The sequence below is a fragment of the Sprattus sprattus genome, assembly GCF_963457725.1.
Source record: "Sprattus sprattus genome assembly, chromosome: 6".
Classification (NCBI taxonomy): Eukaryota; Metazoa; Chordata; class Actinopteri; order Clupeiformes; family Clupeidae; genus Sprattus; species Sprattus sprattus.
The window spans coordinates 83,026-97,461 of NC_137925.1; the positions used below are offsets into that span (position 1 = coordinate 83,026).

Genomic DNA, 14,436 nt, shown 5'->3' on the forward strand with positions numbered 1-14,436 from the left:
CCGGACTTGTACCAGGGCACTACTCCCGGAGTAAATTAACCATTCAATGCCCAAACCGTTTGAGCCATAGCCGGGGCCTTCATTGACCTTTGTTTAATAGTCTACAATAGGCCCTACACTGTTTTATAGTTTTTGTTGAGTTTACATAAACAGGATGCATTTCTATAAATTAAGTAACTTTCAAAAAACAGTTAATTTATGTTGTCTGGGCCTAACTTGCTGTACTTGATAGCAAATGCATTGTAGGGCCTATTACTTTTTCTGTAATGATTTGCCAAAGTCACCAAATCACCAATTTCATACTTTCTTTTTTCCTACATTTTCAAATAGGCCAATTCAGATACATTTTGTTTCCCCATCCTCATTCTGTCAGCTTTGTCAACACTACTGCAATTATAATAAAGCTACCCTTGAATTTAAATGAATTGAATTGAATTGAATTGAAATCATATTACTAGTTCACTTTAAATAGTCTGTCATAGATTGGTAGGCCTACTGTGTACGCTGATGTGTCAGTGGGTTTGTGTGAGGTCATGCGTCAGAACATCATGATATGAAGGGCCTCACCCGGGTAATTAGCCCCGGGCCTCAGAAAGTGTTAATCCAGCCCTGAAGTAGAGGGCGGCTCGACACTCTTCAGCCTGAACTACTTTGGGGAGAAAGTGTTCCTGACCCAGACCTCTAGCTCTATCTGGAGAACTGCATCCCTGCTAGGGGCAGTGGTTGAGGAATTACTGAAGTTTAGTACTTAAGTAAAAGTACAAGCACCCAGGAAAATAATAGTTAAAGTAAAAGTACTACATCAACAATCCTACTTAAGTAGTAAGTAAAAAGTACTTACTTTTAAATGTACTTAAAAAGTAAAAGTACTCACGCAATGGGTTGTCTCTCAATGTCTAGGCTGTGCCATTTTGATAAAGAAATAGCTACTGGTAATAAATACCTCTACAGATGTCACTACTAGTAGTTATTATAAGCAACAACATTTGGTAATTGGAAAGGTTGGTGTACTTACTGGCCCTACTGTCTGTAAGACTATTCACACTCTATCTTACAATTCTGCAGATGACAAGTTATCTACCATGGATTATTTGCAAAGTTAATACCATTAAGCCAAACCAATAAGGACACAATGTTATATCTTTTAATCTTTTATTTAATTGTAAACGTGTAAAAAATGGAAATATGAAACATGAAAAGCAAATGGAGTTGTTAAACTTGTCAATGCAGAGTTGTATGCTCTATTGATTGCAGAAAATGAAAAAAACATATTGAGTAACCCAAGACTAGGCATTAAGTTTGCATGCCAGGCACGTAAGCTTGACATTGCCAAACTACCAGCTTTATCTTACCACTACGTTAAATAAATAATCAAGGTACAATCGTGTTATTTTGATGCTATTGCTGTATGTCAGCATGTATTTTGCTAGATAACAGTACAAAATCATGTCAGTATCCGCATACGATATGCAAAAGTCATAGACATTAACTAAGCATAACAAGAACTCTTGAAGGCTAGCAACTTCTTTTTTGAGGTAGACAGGAAACGCACTGAAGAGGCGACTCTGGGATGCTGGCCTTATAGGCAGAGTGGCAAAGAAAAAGCTATATCTGAGACTGGCCAATAAAAAGAAAAGATTAATATGGGCAATTGCTACAATGACTTATAGCTACTTTATAACTACGTATTATGTCTTCATGATGACTCATATGATTATGATACAATTATGATACATTATATCAGTTCATTATGAATGGTTATAGTTAAAGATGGAATAATGCATTATAAATATGTGACTGTCGGGTAACACTTGCTATGAAGCCTGCCTTTATAAGGTCCTATAAGGACATTAATGATGACGTTTTAAAAGTAGCTATAAGGCATTATTCTGTCTTTAATTATAACCATTCATAATGAACTGATATAATGTATCATAAAGGTGATTATGAGTCATCATGAAGAAATTATATGTAGTTATAAAGTCATCGTAGCAATCGCTATAAGTCATTATTAAGGCCCTTATAATGTGCTAATAGGGCCTTATAACGCTGGGCTTCATAGAAAGTGTTACCGAACACGGGCATTGGACATTGGAAGATTGGAAAAAAGTGTTTTGGACGATATAAAGAACAGGTGAAAAGATGCTGGAAGAGTGCCTGACACCATCTGTCAAGCAAGGTGGAGGTAATGTGATGGTCTGGGGCTGCTTTGGTGCTGGTAAAGTGGGAGATTTGTACAAGGTAAAAAGGACTTTAAATAGGGAAGGCCATCACTTCATTTTGCAACGCCATGCCATACCCTGTGGACAGCGCTTGATAGGAGACAATTTCCTCCTACAACAGGACAACGACCCAAAGCACACCTCCATATTATGCAAGAACTATATAAGGAAGAAGCAGGCAGCTCGTATGCTGTCTGTAATGGAGTGGCCAGCGAATTTACCAGATCTCCACCCCATTGAGCTGTTGTGGGAGCAGCTTGGCCATATGGTACGCAAGAAGTGCCCATCAAGTCAATCCAACTTGTGGGAGGTGCTTCAGGAAGCGTGGGGTAAAATGTATACAGATTACCTCAACAAATTAACAGCTAGAATGCCAAAGCTCTCCAATGCTGTAATTGCTGCAAATGGAGCCTTTTTTGACAAAAGCAAAGTTTGAAGAACAAAATTAATATTTCAAATAAAAATCATTATTTACAACCTTGTCAATGTCTTGACTACAGTTTCTATTCATTTTGCAACTCATTTGATAAATACAAGCGTGAGTTTTCATGGAAAACATGAAATTCTCTGGGTGACCCCAAACTTTTGAACGGTTGTGTATGTCTTTGTTTTTTTATGTCAGATCAGCAAGACGATAGTGTAGTAACCTGACCAAAGACACGGACAACGGAGAACGATGTATCAACATGTAGCTTTATGTAGAAGTGTCGCCATACAGAGCATCCACAGGTCTTTTTACTCGTGCATTCACAGAACCAAAGAAATGCATAATGCCAGTGTCACTTTATAGTAGAGCCCCGCCTGGTGGTACAACAGAGAACTACTATCTTAAACATTACAACACTCCTCCCCCACTAAATTCCAACATTCTCTGAATACCAATCAACTTGTTCATTTAAGCTAAGTTAGTGTCATTGTCTTTTACCCCTTAACTTTAACAACAATTATTTTAGGCATATACACTTACAACTAGCACAAGCAAATCAATTCAGCACATACAGTCATTAACTATAAATCAGTCTGTCTGGTGGTTTTCGAGCACGCTGTGACCTGCGCACTATCTCCGGGTCTGTAGCTGGCAATGCTGGAGTAGGTGTTTGGGGAGGTTCAGGTGGCGAGGTCACAGGAGGTGTCTGTGAGTCCATAGTCAACTGACCTTCCTCTCCAAAGGGTGCAGACTCTTCCCCTGGTGACACTCCCACAGTAGCTTGGCTCACCATGGGAAACTCTGAGGTGCTGATGAACTCTGGGCTGATGTCCTGACGTAGGCGGACGTGATCTTGATGTCTGCGGAACACTCGTCCATCCTTTAGCTCAACCACAAATGAGAGAGGACCTCTCTGCGCCAGGATAGCCCCAGGTAGCCATTTCTCATTAGAGTTACTGAAGTTTCTCACATAGACATCGTCACCTGGTTTCAGCTGTCTCTCTTGTGCCTGTTGATCATGTCCCTCCTTCTGCTTTTCCTGCTTCCTCATCACCGTGGCCTTCATGTCTGGACGCAACAGGTCCAACTTTGACTTGGGCCTACGCCCCATCAACATCTCTGCGGGAGCACGTCCCGTAGTGGTCTGTGGGGTAAGACGGTATTTAAACAGGAAACGTGAAAGTCTGGTGCTTAGAGACTCACCTTTCATTCTCTTCAAACCCTCCTTCACCGTCTGGACAGCTCGCTCCGCCAATCCATTCGAGGCTGGGTGGAAAGGAGCTGTGCGAACATGGCGAATTCCATTCTGTTCCATGAACTCACCAAACAGCTCACTGGTGAACGTTGGACCATTATCTGTGACCACCGTATCAGGCAGCCCATGAACTGCGAATATGTGTCTGAGCTTGTCTATGGTTTTGGGGGCTGTTATGTTGCTCATGATGTGCGCTTCTATCCACTTGGAGTGGGCATCCACCATGATGAGAAACATCTCCCCCATGAACGGGCCAGCAAAATCCAGATGTAGTCTAGACCAGGGGTGGTCTGGCCACACCCAGGGATGCAAAGGGGCTGGTGGTGACAGGTGCTGATTTAACTGACACTGTGTGCAGGACTTCACCTTGTTCTCCAGGTCTAAATCCATCTTTGGCCACCAGACATAAGACCTTGCCAGGCTCTTCATTCGTGATACCCCCGGATGGGCCTCATGTATCTCCTCCACAATCTGTGAGCGACCTGGGGGAGGGACGACTACCCTTGCACCCCAGAAAATGCACCCATCCTGTAGGCTGAGTTCAGTCTTGCGTTTGGAATAAGGTTGCAGGTCCTCACTGTCAACCACACTGGGCCAACCCTGCAGCAGGTAACTCTTTACTTTGGCCAGCACTGGGTCTCTCTCTGTCCACTGCTTGACCTGGGCTGCTTTTACAGGTGTCTGTGACAACTTCTCTAACGAAAAAACAGTCTCTGGAGGCACATATGTTGAGAGCAGTGTCTCAGGCAATGGCAGGCGACTCAACGCATCCGCATTGGCATTGTCCTTCCCTGCTCTGTACACAATTCTGTATTGGTAGGCTGACAAGATAAGTGCCCAGCGTTGGATTCTTGCTGACGCTAGCGGCGGAATGCCGCGTGTTTCACTGAACAGGCTCATCAATGGCTTATGGTCGGTATAGATCTTGAAAACCCGGCCATACAAGTACTGATGGAACCTCTTTACGGCAAAAACAATGGCTAGACCCTCTTTGTCCAGCTGTGAGTAACCCTTCTCTGCAGCCGTTAATGTTCTGGATGCAAAACCAACAGGCTTCTCTGATCCATTTTTCATGACATGGGAGAGGACTGCCCCCACTCCATAGGGCGAGGCATCACACGAAAGCACAATGTCTTTTTCTGGATCATAATGCACTAGCAGTTTTGCTGAATGAAGGAGTTCTTTTACCTCTTTAAATGCTTGCTCCTGCTCTACACACCACTGCCACTTGGTGTCATTGTGCAGCAGCTTATAGAGTGGGGCTAACACCTTCGATAAATCCTGCAGGAATTTCCCATAGTAATTCACCATACCCAGGAATGAGCGGAGTTCTGTGACGTTCTTAGGGCTTGGAGCTTCCTTGATAGCCCTTACTTTGTCTTCCACTGGACGGAGCCCCTCTGCGGTGATGGTATGTCCCAGCCTGTCCTGGACAGGCTCCACAATGCCCATCCCCTGCAGACGTTCCAGCTCTTCCTCTACTTTGCTTTTCATTGCATAGGGCACCACTCTGGGCTTAAAGAAACGGGGCGCTGCATCTGGGTCAACATGAAGCTTCACAGTCACGCCCTTAAGTGTGCCCAGTTCCTCTCTGAACACATCACTGTAGCGCTGCAGAATGTCCTCTGTAGTATGAGCATACTTAATCTCATGCCAATCCAGCTTGATTTTGCGAAGCCAGTCGCGACCCAATAAACTAGGTCCCCCACCCTTGGCTATTACAAATCTGCCTTGAGCCCTCTGACCTCCAACTGAAATGCTCACATCTAACACCCCCAAATGAGGTATAGCCTGACCTGTATATGTCCTCAGTCTGAGCGTTGATGGCTTAATAGGAGGTGGCTTGTTTCCCCATGTCCTCTTGTAGGTTTCCTCGCTTATGACCGATGCTGTAGCCCCAGAATCAATTTCAAACATTATGTCCTTTCCTTCAACAGTCACGGTTGCATAATAGGGCATAGACGGTTCCTCATTGGTATCCACAGCGAACATGTTGAAAGCACAAGCTGCCTCTCCTTCATCTCCCTCAAGATAATGTGTGGGGGCTTGATTCTGCTGGGCTTTCCATTTTTCATTCTTTCCCCTATTTTCCACACTCCTGCACTTTTTAGCTAAGTGCCCCTTTTTATTACAGGTATGACACACTGCTTCAAGAAATTTACAATCATTTGCATAGTGAGCCCCTCCACACCTAAAACATTCCACTCTCCTTGCTGGTTTTACAGCCTCTCTCTTTACATGGTGTACAGCCTGTGATGGCGCTCCTATCTGACAACTTTGGATGTCTTTGACATTACTTGCCGCCATTTCCATTCCTTGCGACATTTCTAGTGCCTTTTTAAAAGTCAATGGTGGCGTTTCCGCCAGTAAACGGCGCTGAATGGAGTCATTATTTATTCCACACACTAATCTGTCACGGAGCATGTCATCTAAGTATGCCCCAAACTCACAATGCTCTGAAAGCTGCCGCAATTCTGCCACAAAGTTAGCTACAGACTGACCTGACTTCCTGAACTGGTTGTGGAATTTGAAGCGCTGGACAATTTCCGATGGCCTTGGATTGTGGTGGTTCCCAACGAGCCTGACTAGCTCCGCATATGGAACTTCCCCCGGTTTCCTCGGTGTGGTTAAGTTCCTTATCAGTCTGTAAGTCCTTGCTCCACACACACTCAGGAGAATGGAGCGCTGTTTAGGCTCCTCTGTTACTCCATTAGCCGCGAAAAAGTGTCCCAGCCTTTCCTCATACTCCGTCCAGTCTTCGTTCCCCTCGACGAATTCCCCAATCGTTCCAAACGTAGCCATCTGAACGCGAGGCTCTCCTACCGCAATCTGTTGATTCCCGTCTTCCAGAACCTCTTCACTGGCTTCACTCATGAAGATAACGCAAGCTAGCTTGCACACTTTTTTTTTCTTTTCTTTTTTTTTCAAACAAAAACGGAATGTAAAAAAAACTCTTCCAATTTACCTCGTCGCCAAAAATGTAGTAACCTGACCAAAGACACGGACAACGGAGAACGATGTATCAACATGTAGCTTTATGTAGAAGTGTCGCCATACAGAGCATCCACAGGTCTTTTTACTCGTGCATTCACAGAACCAAAGAAATGCATAATGCCAGTGTCACTTTATAGTAGAGCCCCGCCTGGTGGTACAACAGAGAACTACTATCTTAAACATTACAACAGATAGGTTCTGCATAACTGAGCGTCAAGTGTTCCAAGCATGCACTGCATGAAATGTGGGATTTACGACAGTCTTCGACCCTGTGCATTGCCGTAGAAGCCCACATTGGTGTGAAAGCCCCCCCTCCCCTTCCCCTTGGCCAGGCCTAGGTTTTGTTATGTTGACCTGGATTGAAAACAACTCCCCACCCCCCGCCAGGGGAGGCACCCCGTCACTGCTTCACTGATTTAAAAAACCTGAAAGTCACAGGTTCGATCCCCACTAGTGGCAACCATTGCCCAAATTGCTTAACGACTGTTAACGACTCTTAATGACTGTTATCAGAGCAAGCCTGACTCTGTATAATTACATGCCAGAAACGAATCTCAAGAACATTAAGGTGAAATAATAATATATATGCAGATGCAGTTTCTTTTAAGTTCCTTGAGCTTAAGTAAATGACGCGAGACTTCTTTAAAGCTTCTTCTGTTTACTAAATCAAAAGGTTCACAGTACAAGAATAAAATGGCAAAAATAAAAGTTCTTTCTAATTTAAACAGGAGATCGGGTAATTCCGTGTAGTCACGGTCAAAGACTGTTGCGCTCTGTCTCTCAGGCACGTTACTCACGCAGCTTACTTCTTCAGCATAATGATGTCATGCATACATATAATTAAGCAATATTAAACCTAACAATTAACATTACTAAACAAACAACAGTCAGTTCTAGGAAATATTCAAGCAAACATTACACATTACAAAATATTAAATTATAATTGTCTTATTATTTTCCTATTCTCATTATGGCTCTAACATATAAGTTAGGAACATTACACATAGCCTAAGTTAAAACTTTTAAACACATACCACCATAAACATGTGAGATAATTCGACAAGAGACATTGAAAGACTGCTAACTCACTGCTTCGTCAAATAAGAGAGATCAACTATATATATATATATATATCTGGAAACCACTTACAGATTCTGATTAGCTAAATTTGCTTCTGGATGGAAAGGTGTTATCTTTCCCCATCCCACCCATGCTAAGCCATTTCTAGCATAACATGCGATCTACCGTGGAAAACAGAAGGCAGGCGATTATTTTTTTTTTTTTTTTAAGATTTATTTTGGGCTTTTATGTCTTTATTTGGACAGGACAGTAAAGAGTTGTGGACAGGAAGCGAGGCGGAGAAGACGTGGGGAGAGGATCGGGAGAACGACAGCAGGCCGGAATCGAACCTGTGTCCCCGCGGGCAATGAAGCCCGTATATGGGGGGCTTATCGGCTTGCGCCACAGTGCCCCCCAGGCAGGCAATTTTTTTTTTATCAGTTCTCACCACACAACGACGTCGTATCTTTGCTCCTTGAATGTCCAGTGGTGTAGTCCAGTGTATACGCAGGTATACGGAGTATACCCACTTATTTTTCAGTCAGCATTGGGTGTACCCACTTCCCAAAACAGGGTGTTTATCCTGTGCTGTATGAATAAATAAACAGTATACACACTTCTCCAGGGACCACTACACCACTGTGAATGTTGATATGTAATGGTATGGTGTTATTGAAACTTACTACGTGTAAAAAAGACCAAAAATTGAACGTTAATTATTCGAGTCTGAAGTTTCTAATGTTGCCTCGGGGGCCTTTACGTGAACATAATTAAAACGTCACATATAAGTCTACTAAACAATTCCCAATTCGCACGCTCCAGTAAAATAAGAGAAATACCCCAGAGGAGGGAGGAATGATAAACCAGGTACTTGGTCGCACCGACGAGCTAGATCCTTACCAGCAAAGGTGGCTTAAGCGGTTAGACACAGCACCATTAGGTACACAGTACCACAAACCTGAAGAGAGCAGGCTCGGATCTCGCGAAGCTCGCGTAAGATTTCAAAATCTACCTGAAAAGAGACAGGTTAGATATTTACCAGTGGCAAACATGTCTCAAGTTGCGAAATGACTATCTCAATATCAGAGTAAGCCCGACTCATCAATTACATGCCAAAAGTGAATCTCAAGAACATTACAGAGAGGAAGCTCCGGAATATGAGTGGAACAGCCTCGAAAGTACATTGCAACCCTCGAACTCTGAAAATGAAAAAAACCCTAAAGACAGAACTCTGAAAACGGAAGGCGAATCAAGAAATGTGATAACCCCGGAGCAAAACCCTAAATACAGAATATTAATTAAATTATTATCGTGTACATTTTAATTTCGTTTTTATGGGGCAATAGCTGTGAATGGGAGGGGATACGTTTTGTCAGTTGAAAGCTGACCTATAGACAAAATCTCATTCCGTCTCATCACAAGACGTTTTAATTCAATTCCTTGTCGTTTTCAACCAATGGCTGCAGCAGGGTGTGTGTGGCTAGACTGCTGACAGTCAATATGCTAATAAGAGCATTTCGCACCCCTGTCAGCGGGAGGTGAGAATGCTAAACACATCGGCCCCCCTCCCCTCGCAGGTTCCTTCCCGGGAAATTCCGTTCGTATGCGGCAGACGGATATTTCGGGGGAATGTCCGCGATCAGCCAGGAATGGTGATCATTCGCGGCTGTATCACGGCGTATACAGGCCCGATAATCTTGCTTTTCGTGCAGTGATGCATGTAGGTGTGCTTGTGTGTGGATGCATGCACGTAAGGGAGTGCGTGTGTGTGTTTATGTGTCTGTGTCTGTGTGTTTGTGTATGTGCCTGTGTGTGCACCTGTGTATGTACATGTGCATGCATGTGTGCATATGTCTACTGTGTGTGTATGTGTGCATACAAATGTCTACGGTGTATGTGTGTGTATTTGTTGCAGTTTTGGTTTGGTTTGGCAAGGTTTTTGGCAATTCTAGGGGGCGCTACAGAGCAATTTTGCTCTATCCATGGACAACAACTCTACTGAAGATGGACGGTTACAGGCTTGATGTCCCTGGCAAATTTGGTAATTTTCGAGCACTTTGACATATATGCGATTAAAACACCTCATTTTTGCTTTTTAATTTTTAACTAGGTGGCGCTCTACATGTAATGACTGATTATGGTATGGGTTGACAGGGCCCCTTAACACAAACATACAAGAACAATTTGGCCCTCCTGGGCCCTACGGTTCTCGGGATATTCAAAGAAAACTGTGTCGCACCACCTACAGGCCAGTTGGTGTATAACCATTTAAATCAATGTATTGCATTCCACGAAACTTAACGTGCAATCAGAAGGTGTCATAATGATCCCACATCTCTGATTTCGTGCAGTTCTGACCTTGTCAACTTACAATTCAAATTTTTTACAACACTCCATTTTTGCTTTTTCATTTGTAACTAGGGGGCGCTATACATGAAATAAGTGGTAGTGGAATGGTTGACGTGGCCTCTTAAGACCAACATACAAAAAAAAAAAGTTTTTCGACTTATTCACAGAAAACTGAATCGCCCCACCCTCTTTAAAAGGGGTCCAGTCCGGGGGTGCAACGGATCAAAATGAAAATCAATGGTTCTGCGCTAATCTAGTGGGGCTACATGCTCACCAAATTTCGTACACCCCGGTGTTTCAGTGTCCCGGGAATCGTTGACAGAAAATCAGCAAACAGAAAATAAAAATAAATAAATAATAAATTAATAAATAAAAAAAAACTCTGACTATACCTATATGACCACCGCAGCACATAATAATTGCCATGGTTTGTCCAATAATGGAATGGCTTTGTAAAAGCAATAGACATCTGCTGTGTGGCCAAAATAAGATAACTATAGACAATATCTGGAATATCTGTATATTCTCGTCTATATTCTTAATGTATCTGTATAAATGTATCTATGTATTCTCGTCTCTAATAGGTGGAAAATCTTTTGGATGCTGTAATAATACCCCGCCCCCAGCCCTAAAGGAGCATTATGCCCGCCCACTGACTCCTATTCTTGTCTCTGATAGGTGGGCTGGACTCCAGTCTAGTGGCAGCCACACTGGTAAAGTTGTCCAAGCTGGAGGGGTGGAAGTACCCCGTCCAGACCTTCTTCATCGGCGCTGAGGACAGCCCTGATATTCAGGCTGCACGCAAGGTGATTGGGTCTCATCACCATGTTAGTACGCCGTATGCCTTCACAGAACTGCAGTTGCAGGAGTAAAATCATGGCCTCAGTTCACCAGTACAAAAAGGGTTGTTGTTTAGATTATTGTTGTTTGGCAGGTGGCTGCATACATAGGCAGTGAACACCACGAGGTGTCCTTTACCCCTGAGGAAGGGATCAAAGTCGTAAAGGAAGTTATCTTCCACCTGGAGTGCTATGACATCACCACCATCCGCGTCTCCGTAGGTAAGATACACACATCACCACCATCTGATCCTCGCTAGTTACGATACACACATCACCACCATCTGATCCTCGCTAGTTACGATACACACATCACCACCATCTGATCCTCCATAGTTACGATACACACATCATCATCATCCACTCCTCCAAAGGTACGATACACATCATCATCACCACCATCCACTCCTCCAAAGGTACGATACACACATCATCATCATCCACTCCTCCATAGTTATGATACACACATCATCATCCACTCCTCCAAAGGTACGATACACACATAATCACCACCATCCACTCCATAGGTACGATACACACATAATCATCACCACCATCCACTCCTCCATAGTTATGATACACACATCATCATCCACTCCTCCATAGGTACGATACACACACCATCATCACCACCACCCACTCCTCCATAGGTACGATACACACATCATCACCACCATCCACTCCATAGGTACGATACACACACCACCATCCACTCCTCCATAGGTACGATACACACGTAACCATCTGCGCCTCGGTAGGTCCGATACACAATTAACCATCTGCACCTCCGTAGGAAGGTTACATCAGAGAGGGGTCCTCTGATCACCTGACTTTATGACCCCCTGGCCAAAGAATCACTTTGTTTCCTGCCTTATTTCTTTATTGGCTAGCTTTCACTCACAGCCCTGCCCATTTCTGATCTAGAGCACTGGAGGGACTGGTTAGTTGCAATAATTCCAACTTATTTATACCTAGTATAAATATATTACTTTTATTGGCATTTAAACATTTCTTGGTGAGGGCTCTTTGTTCAGACCTGGGGATGGAGGTGAGAACTCCCTTCCCCCCAGGTTTGGGACAAAGGTGTCTGCAGCCATGGCCTATTTTGAATCAATGGTAACACCCCTTAAACATTATGTATATAAGACTGTGTTTTCCAATATATATATAGTAGAAAACTAATTTCTATCAGCACTTTAAGATTAAAGACGTGTGCCTCATCTGCTGTGTGTGTGTGTATGTTTGTGTGTGTGTGTGTGTGTGTGTGTGTGTGTGTGTGTTTGCGCAGGCATGTACCTGGTGTCCAAGTTCATCCGTGAGAAGACAGACAGTGTGGTCATCTTCTCAGATGAACTCACTCAGGGATACATATTCTTCCACAAGGTACAAAGGAGACGCACACAAACACAGCCATTACAGACACTAATACACACATCCACAAAGTTTTTTAGTGTAATGTGTGTGTGTGTGTGTGTTCAGGCTCCATCCCCTAAAGCAGCAGCTGAAAAAAGTGTTCGTCTGATGAAGTAGCTCTACTTGTTTGATGTGCTGAGGGCAGACCACACCACTGCTGCTCATGGATAAGAGGAACACACACACACTCACACATACATACACACACACACACACACACACACACACACACACACACAAACACTCACTCATACTCACGCATACATATACACACACACACACACACACACACACACACACTCACTCATACTCACGCATACATAGATACAAACATACTGTGTACAGCACAGCCACCTACTCACACCCATACACTTAACGCTCAGAATGCTCTCTCACACACACATCACACACCATGAATTCACTCATGCACACCTTTCTGTGTAATGAATAAAATAATGGCATGTACAGACCCCATTCTCATTCCTTCTCTCCCCCCTCTGGTCCTCTCATAGGCTGGAGCTCAGAGTGCCTTTCCTGGACCACAGATTCACTACTATGTGACATCAGCCACATAAATATGGCTCTGCTTTTCAATGATTGTAATCATTGAATATAAGATCTCTATTAATGTGTTCGATTGTTCCCCTATGAGAGTAGCAGATTGTAGAGCAAGGAAGGCTAGGGCAGAGGATAGGTTTTCTCAAGTCACTCACCATCTCGCTCACTCCCTTTCCCTGTCTGTCCTATTGCTGCGCTATGCGCCATCACATGTTTTCTTTTTAAATGGGACGCGGAAACCCGAGAGGGGGGATGAATGGAGGTAGTTGCTTCCAATGGCGAAACCTTCCCGATGTCCTCGTGAACTACCGCAAAGACCGGAATATATATTGCAGTGACAATCTAAAACGGATTAAGCCTTATACAGCCCGCCCTATTTAAGGATTGTATACGACGAGCACTCTAAGGAGGTGAGAGCGATCCCTTTTTTCCTTATTTTGCGCTGGTGGCATTTTTTAAGGAAGGATTATCTTTTTGCTTCTTGGACAATTGCCGTGGAATATACTTTTGACAGGGACAGTGAATTCACGTTGGAGCTCGTGGAGCATTGTTCCCTTATATTATTTTGTGTGGATAAACTGACGCGTTTATGTTTTGCGCACCTTGCTTTCTCATGTGGACTAGATATTAACTCTGTGGCCTGTGGACTCTTGAGTATTTGTTGTTATTCCCTATCCCCTAATCACTCACAAGACACTTTAAATAAATAGAACATTCACGTTATTTTGTTCTGAGGAGTTGAGTGTTCCCAATCCAAGGTGAATTTTACCTGTCTTAACTACTAGAGATTACAAGTGTTTTCTCTGTATGAGAGTGAGTGTGTGTGTGTGTGTGTGTGTGTGTGTGTGTGCGTGTATGTGTTTCATCTATGTGTGTGTGTCTGTGTCCCCAGGATGGTGTGGAGAAGTTTCTGCTGTGTAGTGCCTTTGTGGGTGAGGACCTAATCCCAGGCGATATTCTGTGGAGACGCAAGGAGGCCTTCAGCGACGGCATAACAAGAAGTCCTGGTACACCAGCCTTCAGGAGCACATTGAGTCTGAGGTACACACACACACACAAGTTCTCATGTGTGAGTCCTGATAAACCAGGAGCACATTGAGTTAGAGGTTTACTCTCTCTCTCTCTCTCTCTCTCTCTCCCTCTCTCTCTCACACACACAGGTGAATAACCAAGGAGGGCTACTACTTCAGGCAGATCTTTGAGGAGCTCTACCCTGGGCGCTGCGAGTGGACACCCCACTACTGGATGCCCCGCTGGATCAAAGCCACCGACCCCTCTGCCAGAACCATGTCCATCTACAAGCCCGACAAGGACCAGTAG

General features: G+C 43.8%; 1 pseudogene across 1 annotated transcript; it reads left to right on the top strand.

Moving 5' to 3' along the window:
• Positions 1-10,572: 10,572 nt before the first annotated feature.
• On the top strand, positions 10,573-14,436 carry LOC308366533 (asparagine synthetase [glutamine-hydrolyzing]-like; annotated as a pseudogene). The gene is made up of 8 exons: positions 10,573-10,588; positions 10,985-11,112; positions 11,241-11,367; positions 12,434-12,528; positions 12,625-12,725; positions 13,071-13,115; positions 13,972-14,185; positions 14,277-14,436. The product of its transcript is annotated as an asparagine synthetase [glutamine-hydrolyzing]-like (transcript).